Source organism: Puma concolor, chromosome B1 (assembly GCF_028749965.1).
Source record: "Puma concolor isolate L17-30 chromosome B1, mPumCon1.1.hap2, whole genome shotgun sequence".
Lineage (NCBI taxonomy): Eukaryota > Metazoa > Chordata > Mammalia > Carnivora > Felidae > Puma > Puma concolor.
In genome coordinates, this window is record NC_141670.1 from 167244818 (window position 1) to 167262120 (window position 17303).

At 41.0% G+C, this 17303-nt stretch overlaps 1 protein-coding gene and 1 pseudogene across 5 annotated transcripts in view; both read left to right on the top strand.

Annotated features, from left to right (window-relative positions):
• The window catches only part of CORIN (corin, serine peptidase), a 256107-nt gene that overhangs the window by 137609 nt on the left and 101195 nt on the right, over positions 1 to 17303 (top strand). The gene's annotated exons all lie outside the window — the stretch shown is intronic.
• LOC112858389 (NIF3-like protein 1) lies at positions 13944 to 16918 on the top strand (annotated as a pseudogene).

Consider the following 17303-nt stretch of genomic DNA (forward strand, 5'->3'; position numbering starts at 1 on the left):
TAGTTTAAACAAAGTCATGGAGGTCTGATCCTGGACGGAGTTTTCAGTAAGGCAAAAGACTTTCTTCCTCATCTATTCCGTGTCATTCACTGCTACTCCCCTCCCTGACATCTTTGGCTCCTGAAGATCCCATTTGACTCTTGGTCCTCTAGGGCTCTTACCCAGGTATGTCCTTGATGGAGTCACAATCTTTAGATTCCACCGTTTCCTATATTTCATGCTAAGTTTCCAATATCTCTTAAAGAAAAATAAATACACAAGATAAATATATAAATTACTATCTCCAGAGGTACTAGTCACTGATATTGCCTTCATCTTTTATGGTCTCTGCAAGGCTTTATGATTTCTGCCATGTCCTGCACTATGCCTTCTGCCGACAGCCTCGTGGAATTCTTGGTGGTTGAATAAATGAGGAGTCCCAAGGAACTGCCTTTTAATTGAGGACTTTTGGCTTACGTTAAATGAGTGAAATCCAAACTGAAGAATTTCAGTTGGGAAATATTTTAGGGAGAGAGACCTCCCAGGAGCCCTTCGAATCAAGCCAACTTTCATAAACATTTGGCCTCGTTTTCTGTCTACTTGTAAACAGCTCTGGAATGGCTGTCACAAAAGTTTCTTAGGAGGGTATTTGCTGAGTAAAATTGGCAGTTTTTCTTCAGAGTTCTTAGAGCAGAGGGGTTGGAGCTGATGATGCTAACATTTCAGAAGAACTTTGCTACAGCTGCGAAGTTTCATTTCGATCTGGATGCCGCGGTGAGACGTTCTAACAGGCATTTGTAATGAGATTGATTATCTTGTAATGAGATCGCCTGCTAAAAAATCCGTTTCAGTTCCATAAAAATCGTATTATGGATAGATTACAATCCTAAAAATGTATACAAAGCCATTTGAAAGAAAACCGTCGGAGTCAAAACTGGATCTCTAAAGTTCTTGGTTGTTATGAGAATGGAAAATGTCAATTCCAAAACAAATGCACAAAGTACGTGTTAGTGTTCCATATGCACAAGTCTATGAGGCTTCCGTATTTTTGGCATCTGTAGTTAAAATGCAAAATTACACTGTGATTTGATGTTTAATAGAAATGCTGAGAACCCATAAAAGACTGTTGTTTTCAAATACTTTCACACACCTGGCCACTTTCCGCAAGTATAGGGCAGGCTCTGTAGTTTGCTTGGTGGTGGGGTCTCCCTCTGGTGGTTGGTGTTAAGGAAGGTACCGGCTTGAAAGCAGTGACCGCATTTATTCCCCTTGGCGTTTGGCTGACACTTAAATCTGGAAAGCGACTCAAGAGTTCCTTTCTCCTATTCTGTTAAATACAGACCAGGCTACATATTTTGTATTTTGACCATTTCAACAATATGGGAAGCTTTCTTATTTGAACAGAAGTTAGTCAGCCTGTAGCCTACCCCCTATGACCGTGTCAAAATCAGTTTTGACTATTAGGAAAGCTAACCTGGATTTTCTATCTCTATGGCCTATTTTTGGCATATTTTGACCCCAAAACGTCTCTTGATTTGGCCGGGATGTTTTCCATTTGCTTTAGAAAAGGCTCTGAGTTGAATACCACATTTATTCAGCCCACCTGTGTGTCCATCACTTTTCCATGACCCATGGCATAGCAGGAATCAGACAGAAATTACTGCCCTCCTAGAGTTTCCGTTCTGTGATGCATATAGATATGGTTTACAAATATATACATTTCATAAAGATTTTTGGCTTCACCTGTGAAACTTTTGTACAGCTCAAGGGACTATGAATTTAAAAGGCAAATAGGGGCTCCTGGGTGGTTCAGTCAGTTAAGTGTCCACTTCTTGATTTCGGCTCAGGTCATGATCTTACAGTTGGGAGTTCGAGCCCCACGTCAGGCTCTGGAGCCTACTTAGGATTCTTTTTCTCTCCCTCTCTTTTTCTGCCCCTCCCCTGCTCACGCTCTCTCTCTCAAAATAAATGAACATTTAAAAGCTTTTTAAAAACAAAGAAAAAATGGAACAAAAAGGGCTCCAATAAGTCAACAAGGAAGAAAACCAACAGAAAAAATAATTGGCAGAAGTGGGATTTCATGATATCACATTTACCTGGTTAAAGACACAAGCAAGGGTGCCCATTGGAAAAGAGCCATCTCCCAGCTAGAATTCCCTGTGCATCTTTACAACCTCTCGCATAGTGGGGGTCTCAGGCAGACTTCCCTGTAGCACTGCCCAGAGCCTGTGTGCTGAGTATGCCTGCTTGGAAACCGCACGTTCCCTACCCTTTTGGCAAGTGGCAGCAAATGGACCTTTTCCCAACGGTATTCACCCCCTTGCTCAGCTCGGTCCCCCAACCCATCTACCGTTGGCTGATCCCTGTGGCATAAAGTTTCCCAGGATTAATTTAAGCACATTAGATTGATCAGTTGAATATTTCCAGATGAGACTACATTACTGCTCAGACTGCGGTGTCGAGAGTCTATAGTGATAGACACGTAGTTTGTGACTTTCCACTATCTGCTCCAAGGTCTTTCCTCCTCTCAGGGATAACATAGAGCTCTTCCTATTTGACTCAGGGCCGATCTTAATGACAAATTATTTGCCACCCATTTCTAGTCCCTGTATGGCTTTCCTGAAACTGCGGCCTCATTCCAACCTCTCACCTCTTCCTTTCCTTGGCTCATTCCGATTGGATCACTATATCTTGTTCACAGAGACATTCTTCCTGTTTACCTGTACAAAGAAACATGTGACTCCTATGAAAATGTTGAAAAAAAAAAGTTAGCAGGTTTTATTTTCCCCCCATCCCTCTGAGCCCTTGGGTGCTGTGTACCCAATCTTCTAGTCTCAGCGCACTAGCAGCTACGACTCTGGAATGCAAGTTAATTAAATGGTGCTTATATTTAGTTTTAGGCAAGGTTGATTTTTTTTTTTCTGTGTTAGGTTTAGTCTGTGTGGCTTTGCGATATACAATCCTGGTAACTAGGGATACTAGGAGAAATTTTATGTGGCTGTGCTGTGAAAGGCATGCAGTGGGAGAGAGAACTCAGGGACCTCTGTGTTCCACCAGTATGTAAATCATCTAGCAGAACACAAATGCTTTAACTGTCAAAGTCAACTTTCCTGGAGCAATTGACTTCCTTTTCTGTCTCTGAGCCAAAGAAAAGTTAGGAATTCTATCCCTAGATGCTGTTATATTGGTTCCTGTGTGTGTCGATCTCTTCAGAAGCAGGCTCTTTTCCAGTTATCTTGGTTGTTACAAAGAATCCAGTGCCTCCACCTCCCAGCTCCAAGGAGGCAGTGCTATATCCCTTTAAAGTTGGGAAAGGGGACCCTCTAGTTACTCACAGGTTAACCCTTGAAGCGCAAGGCATTTTTCGACACTCGGTGATGACCATCTTTCGGAAGTGAGTTACGCATTTCGCAACCTTAGTAAACAGAGCATGCTGGTCATTCCAGGTGCTTTCTATCCATTACTGATCTATATTCTTAAAGGCCATACCAAAGCAGGTAGGATTCAGATAAGGAAACTGAAGCTCAGAAAGGTTACATAAGTCACCCAAACTAGCATGAATCGCTTAATTTAAATCCAAGTTCATACTTTTTCTCCACGATTACTTTTATTTTCATATCAGGTTCATTATCGTGAATAGTTACCTTTCTGGCCTCTAGATCCAGTCACTATCAGTATGGTTATTAGAGTGAGTGTTTTAAACTAACCATTAATTTATTTTCTTCTAATCACGATACCATTTAGGATTGAAGTTTCCTGATCATTGTGGGGTGGTTTAAGCTTGAAGGGTCGGGTAACTGGAAGTGTCTAGGCTTTCCCACCCCTGCCCTGACCCAAGCAATGGAATGTGTGCTGTCTCCACGGGCTACTGTGCGAGGGCAAGAGGGCAAGTGAGTGGGGTTTGTTGCCATCTGTTAAGAGGAAGGAGATTGGAGAAGGTCTGGGGCAGAGCTCTAATTGAGGGCTTGAGTATCTCAGCACCCAGTACTGGCTATCTGATGAGGAAGATAAGTGAGATCCTACAGTATTCCTGAAGATTAGGGACTTTTTAAAGATGAGAGTACTTTGGGGTACTGTAAATTATAATAATTAACAATAGGGAGTAGGTGGGAAAATGATTCAAAGCCATCTTCATGGGATTTGAGGTGAATTTTTAGACAATAAGACAGAACTGTTATCTCTTCTTGAAAGACGTTTCCTCTAAGTTCTTAGAGTAAATTCTAAATATATATGTCTATTCTATGTCTGGGTCTCAGGCCACAATAGTATTGCATCATAAGCAATTTATTCCAGCTTTTAGATTGTCATTATATAAAACACATAAAATGAGCTGAAGTAAAAGAAACCAGGATTAAAAATAAGTCTGGGTGAGTTGAAAATTAAACCCATGAACTATTAACTTATAAAATGAAATCAGTCCAATTTGTATAGCTTAACAAGTAAGAAAAATAACATGGAATAGCTCTTCAAGCTTATTATTATTTTTTTGTCTGTTTATCTTTCTCATAAGTCTTTCCATAGGTGTTGTGACCGACTCTCACATGTAATAAAGGTCAGGAAAAATGCTAGTATGTATAATTTTTCAGATACTACCCTGTGAATGCAAGAGACTGTTACTTTCTTTCCAAATAATATGTATCTCTTTTAGTTCTCCTAGATTTATATGCAGACATCTAATTCTTTTCTAAAAAACACCCTACATTTGTTTGAAATTTGTCAATGTAATGTATATATTGTTCCATCATTTTCATTTCATGATTCATAATCAATTATTGCAAAATGTCCTATGAGACAGACTTAAGTTTGGAGAAAATCTCAAAAATGTTCTAAAGCACCATGAAATGATCATTCTTGTTTGGAAAATAAACTGTTTATTTCTTAAAGCAAACGCAGAAAGTAGCACCCCTCCCCCCTCCGTAAAACCTAAATGTTTGAGTAGGAATCTCTACCTGCCTTGTCAAGAGGGTAGATTGGTTTAGGCATATAGTTTCTAAATTGTCCGCGTTCTCTAGAAAGCTGAAGTTACGTTATTGCACTTACATGCAGGGAATGATAAATAACACAATCATTGTAGGCATCTTATTTTCCAGTGGTTTTTGATAAAATTGTTTTAGGGTTCTATTTGGGACTTTTAGACACTAAAGCTTGGGGTAGTAGATTAGTACATCCTTTTAACTGGACAATTCCTGTTTGGAAGTTTTCCCTTCTTTCCTCCCTCCCTTCCTTCCTTCTGCAATGTTGAATGAATACATTTTTTTTTTTTTTAAGTTTTGTTTAGACTTCTGCTTGGCAGTCTATTTCTGTCAGTCTCTGATCGTAAAGCTAACATCCTCCGTTTTCTCCTGCTCTGTCTCTACTTTCTCCTCTGTCTAATTAGATTTAAAATCTGAGCAGGATTTTGTCTAGCTCTATTTTATACTGCGATTTTACTTGAGACATTGAATGCTGACATGGAACTGCTCTCCAAACTCTATATTCTCTCTTCTATCAGAGTGCCACCAGTCACAGAACTATTTTTGCTTCCTGCTTATGATTTTTAGATAATTTCACAATGACTGATTTTTCTATAGAATGATAGATCCTCCCTCCATCATGCTGTCAGGCGATACATATACTTAGTTCTTATTTTCAGGATTTTAAGCTGAAGGCCAGATGGCAAAGTTTCCATCGAATCAAAGCATAGCTTTATTTCAGAGAGAGAGAGAGAGAGAGAGAGAGAGAGAGAGAGAGAGAGAGAGAAATGAGTCAAGAAGTAACTTAATCTTGAGGACATTTAATTGGGAGTTGTTTTGGATTTTCTTTGGCCATGTATTTGACAATGATAGTTTCTCACTAATTGAAACATGTTATATACCAGTCACTGAGGGACTTGCAACTAACGAGTTGCACTGTGTAAGGGAACTCGTTGGACCTGGTCTGGGCAGCAGGTGTAGGAGCACCACAGAAAATAAAAGAGAAAGTCACCATGGTACTTCTGCTGTTAGACTATCTAAGTTAAGAAGTCCCCAAGTGCATTTATTCAATGGCATTTACTGACCACTTACCATATTCTGCTTTGGAACAAAGATCTGTATGTTAAAAGGTGGTAACAGAGTCCTTTGCTCCCTTGGTCATGAACAAAATATCTGTGTAATAGAGCAATCTACTAAGAAAACAAACAGGGGGCGCCTGGGTGGCTCAGTCAGTTGAGCGTCTGGCTCTGGCTCAGGTCATGATCCCACGGTCCGTGGGTTCGAGCCCCGCGTCGGGCTCTGTGCTCAAGAGCCTGGAGCCTGTTTCAGATTCTGTGTCCTCCTCTCTCTCTGCCCCTCCCCAACTCATGCTCTGTCTCTCTCTCTCTCAAAAATAAACATTAAAAAAATTAAAAAAAAAAAAAAAGAAAACAAACAGGATCCGTGTTACCATCTCTGCATTTTCAGAAGAGAGAGACCAGCTCTCGGGAGGGAAGGACTGAGCAGAGATCGTGTGGCATCACCCAGAGTGGGGTGGCACAGGGCGGGGGGAATGTTTGGAGGTGTAAAAGTGGAGCAGGGGATGTAGGAGACATTACCCAAGGCTCAGAAGGGGGCTGAGTTTTGCCATGTCCCTCACGGAGCAGGGAAAGAGGCAGGATCTCAGACATCCTCAGGATCCCACAGAGTGGCTGTGTGGGGCAGCCTAGAAAGCTTGACTCTGGGGACCATGACACTGCACCTTGGGATGGGTCAGACATAGTGGAGTGGTCTATTCAGTACAAACCCTAAGGGCGTAGAACCACAAGTCCCTCAGCAATTCTCTGAGGAATTGAAAACCAGAGTCCCTTCCTCGGTTCTTCCAGGTACCATGTAAGCCCCTTGGATCCTCACAGAGCCCTAGGAAGGCTGAAATCCCTGAAACACATGTCTGAATAAGATTTCTTATCACCTTTTTGAGTGGGGAAGAATGCGTTCATTTCATTTAGAAAAATAAAGCGGTGTGGCATTTCTCATACTGTAGTGTGCCAGAGTTAGGTCCACACCCACTTCTGAGCTCATTCGCTTCCTTCCGTGTCTACTTCTCATCGTCACTTCTCAAGTCATGAAACTTCCCTGGACTCTCCTACTCCCACCTCGAAAGCTACTCGTCCAATAGCTCATTCTTCCAAGTCTAGATATAAGGAGAAGCACAGCAGCTTGTAATTAAATTCAGAACTAAGTATTCATAGCCCAAAAAAAAAAGTGTAATTAAAGTGTAATCTCTCTGAGACTTTAAGTAAACACTTAAAATCTTCAGGGTGGGGGCGCCTGGGTGGCGCAGTCGGTTAAGCGTCCGACTTCAGCCAGGTCACGATCTCGCGGTCCGTGAGTTCGAGCCCCGCGTCGGGCTCTGGGCTGATGGCTCGGAGCCTGGAGCCTGTTTCCGATTCTGTGTCTCCCTCTCTCTCTGCCCCTCCCCCGTTCATGCTCTGTCTCTCTCTGTCCCAAAAATAAATAAAAAACGTTGAAAAAAAAAATATTAAAAAAAAAAAAATCTTCAGGGTGAAGGGTCGTCAAACTTGTTTGGGCAGCAAAACCCCATTTTCAAAGGAAATTTTCCATGGACCGAAATTTGCAAAGCGGACAATTTGTAAAGCGAAATTTGTGGCACTCCCTGGCTAAAGTGGAGAGGGGACTGGAGACACCCCTGCAACCCACGATGTGGCCCCAGGGCCCCTTCCCTTGGTCTCCTAGAGTTCATCGGAAAACCACCATTCATTTTAACCTAAGGAATGAGTAGTGTGGGTGCAGGTTTGGGGGGAGCGGTAGACACACCTCCACAGGCCAGTGGGGAAGATTATTTTAGGTAAAAGTGTCCTTTATACCCACTGTCGTACCACACAAGCAAATGCTCCTCAGAAGGCCGGCTTGCCAGCAGGTCTGAGTGAGTATCCCACACTAACACAGAGGGATTTTTAACATTTCATCAGCACCTTATTTCCCTGCCAATTAAAAGAAGAAAGTTGTAACATATGTATTGCCTTTGAACATCTCCCCCCCCCCCCCCCCCCCCCCCCGCCCCAAAGGAATGATCGTTTAGTTCTGCTAGGCACCTTACGCTCTGTCTTTACTTCATTATTTAACAACGATTTAATTCCATCCTAGACTCAGGAGTGAGAGAAACTGATACAGTGCTTTCTCTCACGGAGCTTACATTCTAGAAGGGAGAGAGAGGGAGACAATAAACAAACAAATACCTTCTGCTAATATAAATTATGGGAATCATAAAACAGTCTTTTTTAAAGCAGGCTGTAGTTCTGATGGTTTTGAGCATCAGCACTGCTAGAAATGATTAGCATGGTGCACCATGTTTAATAGAGGCCTAGTAGATGTGCCAGAAGGTAAAGAAGAGAATGAGACCATTTCTCACCTTGGAAGACAGATACTTTTCCTGAGGAAGCTGCATTTTAGTGATAGGATTAGAGAGAGAGACAGAATAAGACTGGCTTCATGTTTGGATGGTAAATATATCCCTGATGTTGGTGACTCTTCATCCCCAGCCCCCTCTATCTTCAAGAGTGATCATTGTTTATTTGATTCATGCCAACCGGTAGGCAAAACTGAGTACCACTCTGCTCCCCACAAAGAACATACTCATACAAAATCACTTAAAAATGCCTTAAAAAAACACCCCACTTCCTTTGATATCTACCACCCATTTATTCGCTTCTGCAGCAGCAAAGTTGTCCTGCCTTTCTGAGCTACTTCCTCTCCTTTTATTCTCTCTTAAACACAGACATTTGTCCTTCGAACTCCATTGAAACTGCTCTTATTAGAGTCCCCACTGACCTCACATTGCCAAAATCTCATCTGGGCACATGGTGTCAAATCGGTATGCTGACAACTCACACATTAATATTACTATTGTTTCTATTTGGATTTTACTACTATCCTCTTTCCCAGACGTTGAACTTACATATCCAGTTGTCTACTTAATATCTCTACTTGGGTGCCCACTGTATATGTCAGATGCAACGAGTCCAAAATGCAACTCTTGATCTTTTTTCCCACAGTCTTGCTCCTCCAGTAGGCTTCTCCACCTCAGGAGATGGCAATTCCAGTCTTCTGGCTGGCGGGAAACTTGAAGTCCTCATTGGCTCTTGTCTTTCCCTCACAATTCTCATTGTGTGGGCCAGAAAACCCTCCTGGCTCTACTTTGAAAACACACCCAGCATCCAGTCAGGTCTCGGCACCCTCACTGCTGCCCCCACGAGGCCGCCATCACTCTTTCTGGACAGCTCTGATAGGCTCCTAACACTAGTTCCCACTGGTTTCTTTGCCCCTCTAGAGTAGGGCAACACCACAGGCAGAGATCCTTGTAAACATAGGTCAGATCATACCACATTTTACTGAAACCTTGTAATGCCTTTACTTTTAAGTCTTTGCAAAGCCCTAGGTGTTTGACCCCTCCCCTCTACTCTCCTTCCTGTCTTGCTACATTCTCCACCACTTGCTCTACTGTGGCCACACGGGTTTCTTTGCTTTCCCCATACCCCACACCCCCGCCAGACATGCTCCTGCCTGAGAGTCTTTGCACTGAGACCTCCTTCTGCTGAAATCTGCCCTTGAAAGTTGGTTAATTCCTTCACCTCTTTGAAATTGTTACGTAAATGTCAACTTTTAGTGAGGCATAGCACTGGCTCCTCTCTTTCCCCATGGGGATGCTTTACTCGTTCATACACAGAGCTCTCTGATACCCATGCATACCTACCCATGTTAATGTTCAACAAAAAGAAGGGTGTGCTAGTGAGTATGGCGTGGAAAGCTGGGTAAGAACGAGTTGACTCACTTGAGCATATCGTTAGATTTTCTTTCTCCTTTCTCATCTTATATCTTTCACCTCAATCCTTTTATCTACCCAAAGATACAGTGCTCTCCACAAGAGGAATTCTTGTATCAGCTACTAAAAGATTAGACATGTTCTTTTTCGTCTAGTCAAATACTCTCGTAAAAGGTAAGAGCGATAGAGGTTGACAGTAACTTAATTTCAAGAAGCATGTAGTATGAAGGGCTAACAGGCTCTCAGTACAGGCTCAGGTGATAAGAGTCTCTGCCAGGTCAGCTTTCTTTTCAGACCTTGAGTTGAACCTGAGCTTCAGACTTTATACAAAGGCTCAAAGACTGAGTGAATGAGGACATTATACAGTCAGTGATTGGTAGGTAGTTTCCGAAAAGGACTCCAAAAATTAACAATCAAAGTATTGAGAGCATTTGCCAATATAAATGCCTCCCATAATATACTAGCAGAGCAAACCGAGAGACCTGGAAGTGGCTCTAGAAAATCCAAATAAAGGTCATTTCAGGATATGGATGTTATTTCAGCAGGCTGTTATCAGAGACCAAAATACTGAAAAGTTGATCATCTTCATGGGTATATACTCTTCAGAATCCAGAGAATACTGAAATCAGGTGGTTCATAATTATCCCCATCATCTGGACATGTAAACTAGTGTCTTAGGCAATATTCCTTTGTATGCTGCTATTATTGCATTAATATTAATCAGTTGCCACGTGTCTAAATGGAAATCAACTTTGGTGGTGAAGTACCTTTACTTGGTAAAATTATCTTTATCAGGTGACCATCAGTAGAATATATGCTACCAAAGGTAGGGGATTATTTTTGTTTTCTTCACTGCTGTGTCCCTAGATGCTAGAATAATGCCTAGCACATAGTAAACATCCAGTAACTGATTAACAAACGAATCTTCTGTTGATCAATTTGCCATTGATTTAAAGTCCAACATGCACCTCTTAGAATCACAGATGATTGTATAGCATGTCAAGATTGTATAGCATGACTTCTCCTCATGGGATCTTTCTTTTTCACCTTAAGGGCTAAGTCAAAAGGTTATTTGAATGAAGATAATTGGTATAAGAAAGTGAAATTTATGGTTGAAAAATTTCGACACAGATTTGTTACGAGCTCTCTCAGGGTGTTCTCTAAAAAACCCAGAGCTGAGATGGAATGTCATCTCACCTGGTCCCAATCACCTGAAGGGCAGACATTTATCTTTTGTTTAGATAGAAAAATAAAGACAAACTTGAACTTTTACTTGGAACTGATGTCTTTGAACTGACCACAAATAAGGTGACCACACAACTGCTCTGGACAAGAAACCAGGCGCGTGTGTGGTATGGAGGACTGAGCCTGAAGCTCAGACCTCATGATTCTGTGTCTACCTGGCTATATGACTTTGGGCAATTGTTGTCTTAACCACATGACACTCCAATTTCTGTATTTGTAAATCACCGTTTCCCCTAAGGAAGGTGAATAGAATGCCTGCCTGTCTACTTTATGCGGCTGCTTGGAAATTCCAAAGAAGATGTGTTTGAAGTACTTTGCTAGTTGAAGAGTTTTACACACCAGAAGTGGAAGTGCTGAATACAAGTTAAGGAGAAATCAAACAGAAAATAAACAAAAGTTATTCTGAGTTTACAAAAATAGTATTGATTAATGAAACTATGAACTTCTAAAGAAAGAATAAGAATAAACAAACAACTTACAATGTAAAACCAAGGGCAATCACACCTCCCACTGTGGAACCACACAAAAGAAGTCAGTGTCTGCTGAATCAGTCAAGACAGGGGGATATCAATAATCAAAACAATGCAAGCAATGCTATGTTTTAAATTTGATCCAGATTTGATATAACCATACACAAGAGATGGCTTTACTGGAGTAAAATATTTAGGGTCTTAACGATGAAATCTAGATGTTAGGAGCTATTTACGGGTGAACTTTCAGCTACATTTCTGGAGGAATCATCGGAGCCCTAAGGTGGAGAATGCAATAATTCTTCTGAAACATTGCAGCTGCTGAAATGCAGACAGATGGAATTTCTGCAGTCTCTAATATAACACAGAAACAATCCCAACAATAGGATAAACACTTATGCCTTGAAAATGTTCTCTTAACCCTAGAGAGAGGATATTGTATAGACCGGCCAGTAAAATCTTAGTGTTTTGGGTTCTCCTTTTATATCTGGTTTCCTGTGTACCTTTTAGAAGTCTGTGTTTGTAGGTATAGGAACGCAGTCCCGTGCTGAGTCCTCTAAGACTATTCAAAATATAAACATGTTTCATATTTTAGTAGTTGAGGTCCATAGATGTAATTTGTATTGATACTGAAATGGTAGCATGTAAAGGAAAACCAGACATTTGTTGCTGATCTTTTGACGATTACACGTGAAGTAACATCATAAGAAACTTAAATCAATCAACTGGTAATTAATGTTCAGCAAATCAAAATTCTGATTTCCTTGATACCATTGGAAAATAATTAAGTAATTGCATTTTTTTCTTTGCTTTTTTTGGTAATATACTGTGCTTCATTGAGATTGAAGTGACTTTTTCTCATCATATATTAACTAAGAACCTTCTGAGTGCCAGCCACTCTCTTAAGAGATACTTTTCTGTATTTCTAATTCTGAGTTAAAATATTCTGTTATTTCCTAGTTCTCTTTAGTCAACAAAGCTCATCTCATCAAGGAATATACCGTTCTGGGAGCAGTGACAGCAAGCAGGCAACTGACCACACGAATGATCACACTATCTTTTGTGGAGGGACAGAGACAAAGAGAGACCGAAGTTTTCAAGGGTTGCGTTTATTTACTGTTACTCTGAATTGAAAACTCGTGAAAAACTTAGCTTTTTTCTTTTCTGATTAAAAAAGTCAGACATCATGAAAGCCAGTGGTATGCCCCAGCCCAAAGCTCTTAGTCCCGTGAAAGGAAGTGGGCACGATCCCGTCCTGCACTTTCCCACTGCGTTGCTAAAGCCAGCACATAGTCTGCATAGGGGATGCTCCTTAATCACCTGGCTCTGGTGGCGGGGGGGGGGGGGGGGGGGGGGTATTTCTGGGCACCACAGGATTGTAACTATTGGAGAGACGGTTCTTGGCAGGCTAGATATATGCACCCTTATGTTTACTGCAGCATTAGTTGTAAAAACCAAGATATGGAAGCAACCGAAGTGTCCATCAGCAGATGAATGGATACAAAAGATGAAGCATATACATACACAATTGAATATTACTCAGCCATAATAAAGAATGAAATCTTGCCGTTTGCAACAACATGGATGGATCTACAGAGTATAATGCTAAGTGAAATAAGTCAGACAAAGACAGATACCATATGCGTTCATTTATATGTGGAAATTAAGAAACAAAACAAATGAACAAAGAAAAGAAGAAACAAAAAACCAGACTCTGAAATATGGGGACTAAATTGGTGGTTGCCAGAGAGGAGGCTGGTGGGAGGATGGGTGAAATAGGCAATCATGATGAGCACTGAGTAATGTACAGAATTGTTGAATCATTATATTATATCTGAAAGTAATATAATTAATTAATATAAATAATTAATACATATAAAATAATTAACCGCATGTAAACTATACTGGAATTAAAATAATAATTAAATAATTAATTAAAATGGATAGGAGATCTGAATAGACATTTTTCCAAAGACATGCAGATGGCCAAAAGGTAACTGAAACGATGCTCAACATCACTGACAATCAGGGAAATGCAAATCAAAAGCACAATGAGATACCACCCCACCTCTGTTAGAATGGCTATTATCAAGAAGACAAGAAATAAAAAAGAAAGACAACAACTGTTGGTGAGGAGGTGGCAAAAAGAGAACCTTGTACACTGTGGGTAGAAGTGGAATTGGTGCCTCAACCACTATGGAAAACAGAATGGACTTTCCTCAAAAAATTAAAAGTAGAACTACCATGTGGTCTACTAATTCCAGTTCTGGGAATTTATCTGAAGAAAAGGGAAACACTAATTCAAAATTATATATGCATTCCCACATTCATTGCAGCATTGTTTATAATAGTCAAGATATGGAAACAACCAAAGTGTCCATCAATGGATGAATGGTATATACATATGTGTGTGTGTGTGTATGTTTGTGTGTGTGTGTGTATGTTTGTGTGTGTGTGTGTATGTGTATACACGCAATGGAATATTACTGAACCATTAAAAAAGAACCATAAAAAAAGGAATTTTTACCATTTGTGACAACATATATGGACCTCAAAGGCATTATGCCAAGGGAAAAGTCAAAGAAAGACAAATACCACATGATCCCTCTTATAGGTGGAATCTTAAAAACAAACAAAAGCAAAACAAAACACCAAACTCATGGACACAGAGAACAGATTGGTGTTTGCAAGAGGCAGAGTCTAGGGGGAGGTGGAAGAAATGGGTAAATATTGGTTTTTGTCTGTATTCGTTTAAATAACTTGAATAAAAGATTTTTAAAAAAACAAATAAAAGACCTTATTTCCAAAAAAAATCCTTATCTAAAAAAAAAACCAAAAAAACAAACTCATCAAACCATAAGGGAAGAGAGCAAGAGAAGAAGGAACAAAGAACTAGAAAGCAGCCAAGAAGCAATGAACCGAATGGCAGTAAGTACCTACCTAATAATTACTTTAAATGTAAATGGACTAGGACTCACGTCGTGGTGGCTGTGGGAGGTGCTGCTGCGAAAGGAGGCAGACGAGGAGATGGGGCAGAAAACTGGTTTGTCCCACAAGAGCATAGGGCATGAGTAGGGCAGGGGTCCTGACTCAGGAGCTTCTGGCCATGCCTGGTCTCTTCATTGTCCTGGAAAAGGTCTGACGTGGGGCTGAAATGAGAGGGACTCCGTGTTCCCTGATCTCTGTATGTTATCATCTCGTGTACACCTCATTCCCACAATAGTCCGGCTTGTCCGTTCCCTGATCTGCAAATCCCCATTCCTTCATGGATTTGAAGGCTCTGCTTTCCTCCTTGAATAACTTTGCATCCCTCTCACTTGCTGAAAGTTGGGACAATGTTGGATTATGGTGGAACGAATCCCACAACACACTGTGAACACACTCTTCCTTACCAATAACTTGACTGCGGAAGTGATGCAGGAGGCGCTGCAGAAGAAGGCAGGTCTCACTCTCTCCTACCATCCGCCTATTTTCTGACCCTTGAAGCACATAACCTGGAAAACCTGGAGGGAGTGCCTGGTGCTCCTGGCTCTGGGAAACCGTCCATATTTATTCTTCTCACACAGCCCAGGATGCTGCGCCTCAAGAAGTCAGCAGCCAGTTGGCTTAAGGGCTTGGAGTTTGCACCTCCAGGCCCATACATCCTTCCAAAGCTCCCAACTACCCCACGAGGGGAATGTACAGGGTAGAATTCAGTGTTAACTGCACCCACGGACCGGCCAAAGTCATTTCTGCAGTGAAAGGAATTGTGCGTGTTTCTGTCACCTCTTCTACTAGGACTGGTGATGAAGAACAAACGTGGATTAGTCTGAATTGTAGTCAGGGGGATTTGATGCAGGTGGTGGCTGTTCTTTCTAAGAGCAGACATTTTATCAGAAGACTGAAATTTTGTCACTGGGGAAGCCTCGGCTCCCACATGCTGGAATGGGACAGTTGTGCACGGTGGATGTGTCTGTTGCCTTGGCAGCCATGATTGTGTGAATCAAAAGTCACTTTAAACTATCTCATGGTCTTGCTCTTGAGGTAAGAAGGACCTTGGTGTCTCCAGTCAAAGCTGTGACCCTGTGCACTGGTTCTAGGAGCACTGTGCTGCAGGTTGGCAGTGGCCGACCTTTCCCTCACAAGTGAGATGTCCCGTCGTGATGCTCTGTATGCTGCACCCCAAGGAATAAATGTCTTCCTGTGTCAACACAGCAACATCGAGTGAAGCTTTCTTTCTGATCTTCAAGATACGCTGGGTGCTCCCTTAGGAAAATAAGATTAATATTATCCTGTCAGAAACAGACAGGGACCTGCTTCATGTGGTGCACAGCATACAGGAACAACAGGATGACAAAATCGACAAACTGGTTCCCAATGTGAATGCATAACGAGAATCAACGGAGTTGGTATCCTTCTGGAAGAATGTCTTAGAATGTACTTATTTCTGGTTTCTAAATCTGCTTCACCAAATGTCCTGTAGCTCATATGGTGAAAACCATGACGTAACTACCATTAAAGAACAAATATTCATCATAAAAGATGAACTAAGAATATACAATGTAAAGTATATATTCATTATAAACTCCAGGAAAGATCAACTAAAATCTGTTTACTTAACACTCTTGGTAAGTAGCTCAAGTAATTGTCTCCTTAGTTTAATTAAAGGTGGAATGTGTCTTTCTAGATCTTTCTGCCCTTAACCAGTTTAAAAACATACTTTTAGGAGCCCCTGGGTGGCTTAGTTGGTTGAGTGTCTGACTCAACCAACTCATGTCATGATCTCCTGGTTTGTGGGATCGAGCCCTTTATGGGGCTCTGGGCTGACAGCACAGAGCCTGCTTGGGGTTCTCTCTCCCCCTCTCTCTGTGTCTCCCCCACTAGTGCTCTCTCTTTCTCAAAAATAAATATTAAAAAAATAAAAGTGAAAACATACTTTTAAAAAACTTCAGATTGAACACTGATTTCTAGGTAGTAGCCTCTAGAGGGTGAGAAGGTCTGTCTGTATGTTCCTGTTTCTAGATTACTAATCTCTCACCTAAATTTCAAAATCAGAGGGAGTTTTTTTTTTCTTAATATACATGAGCATTATTCATAACTATTATTTTATTGCTTTTAGGTAACTCACCTGTAATTTTATTAGTAATATATAAAAATGGTTAGCTTTCAAAATAATACCAGTAATTATATAATATTGATTTTGTGCCAGGCACTCTCTTAAGTATGTTATAAATACTTTCAATTCTTTATAAACAAGAATATAGTTATTATTATCCCCATTTTACAGATGAAGAAACTGAAACAGAGGTTAAAGAGTTTGCCCAAGGCCACATAGTTAGGAAGTGATGGAGTTAGGACACAAACTCAGGCAGTCTGGCTCCAGAGTCTGTGTTCTTAACTACTTCTTAATCAGCATGGATGATAAAACTGACATAGGAGGTATGTAAGAAATCCTGAAGGAAAAGTAATCCATTTTATTTATTTATTTATTTATTAAAAAAAATTTTTTTTTCAACGTTTATTTATTTTTGGGACAGAGAGAGACAGAGCATGAACGGGGGAGGGGCAGAGAGAGAGGGAGACACAGAATCGGAAACAGGCTCCAGGCTCTGAGCCATCAGCCCAGAGCCTGACGCGGGGCTCGAACTCACGGACCGCGAGATCGTGACCTGGCTGAAGTCGGATGCTTAACCGACTGCGCCACCCGGGTGCCCCAAAAGTAATCCATTTTAACTGGGATTTTCTCTGGGTGGTATGATGGAAGGTTTTTCTTTTGAATGCTCCTATACATGTATATTTCTAATTTATGCTGAGCATGTTACTTTGATAATGAGAAAAGAAAATCTTTTAAAAATA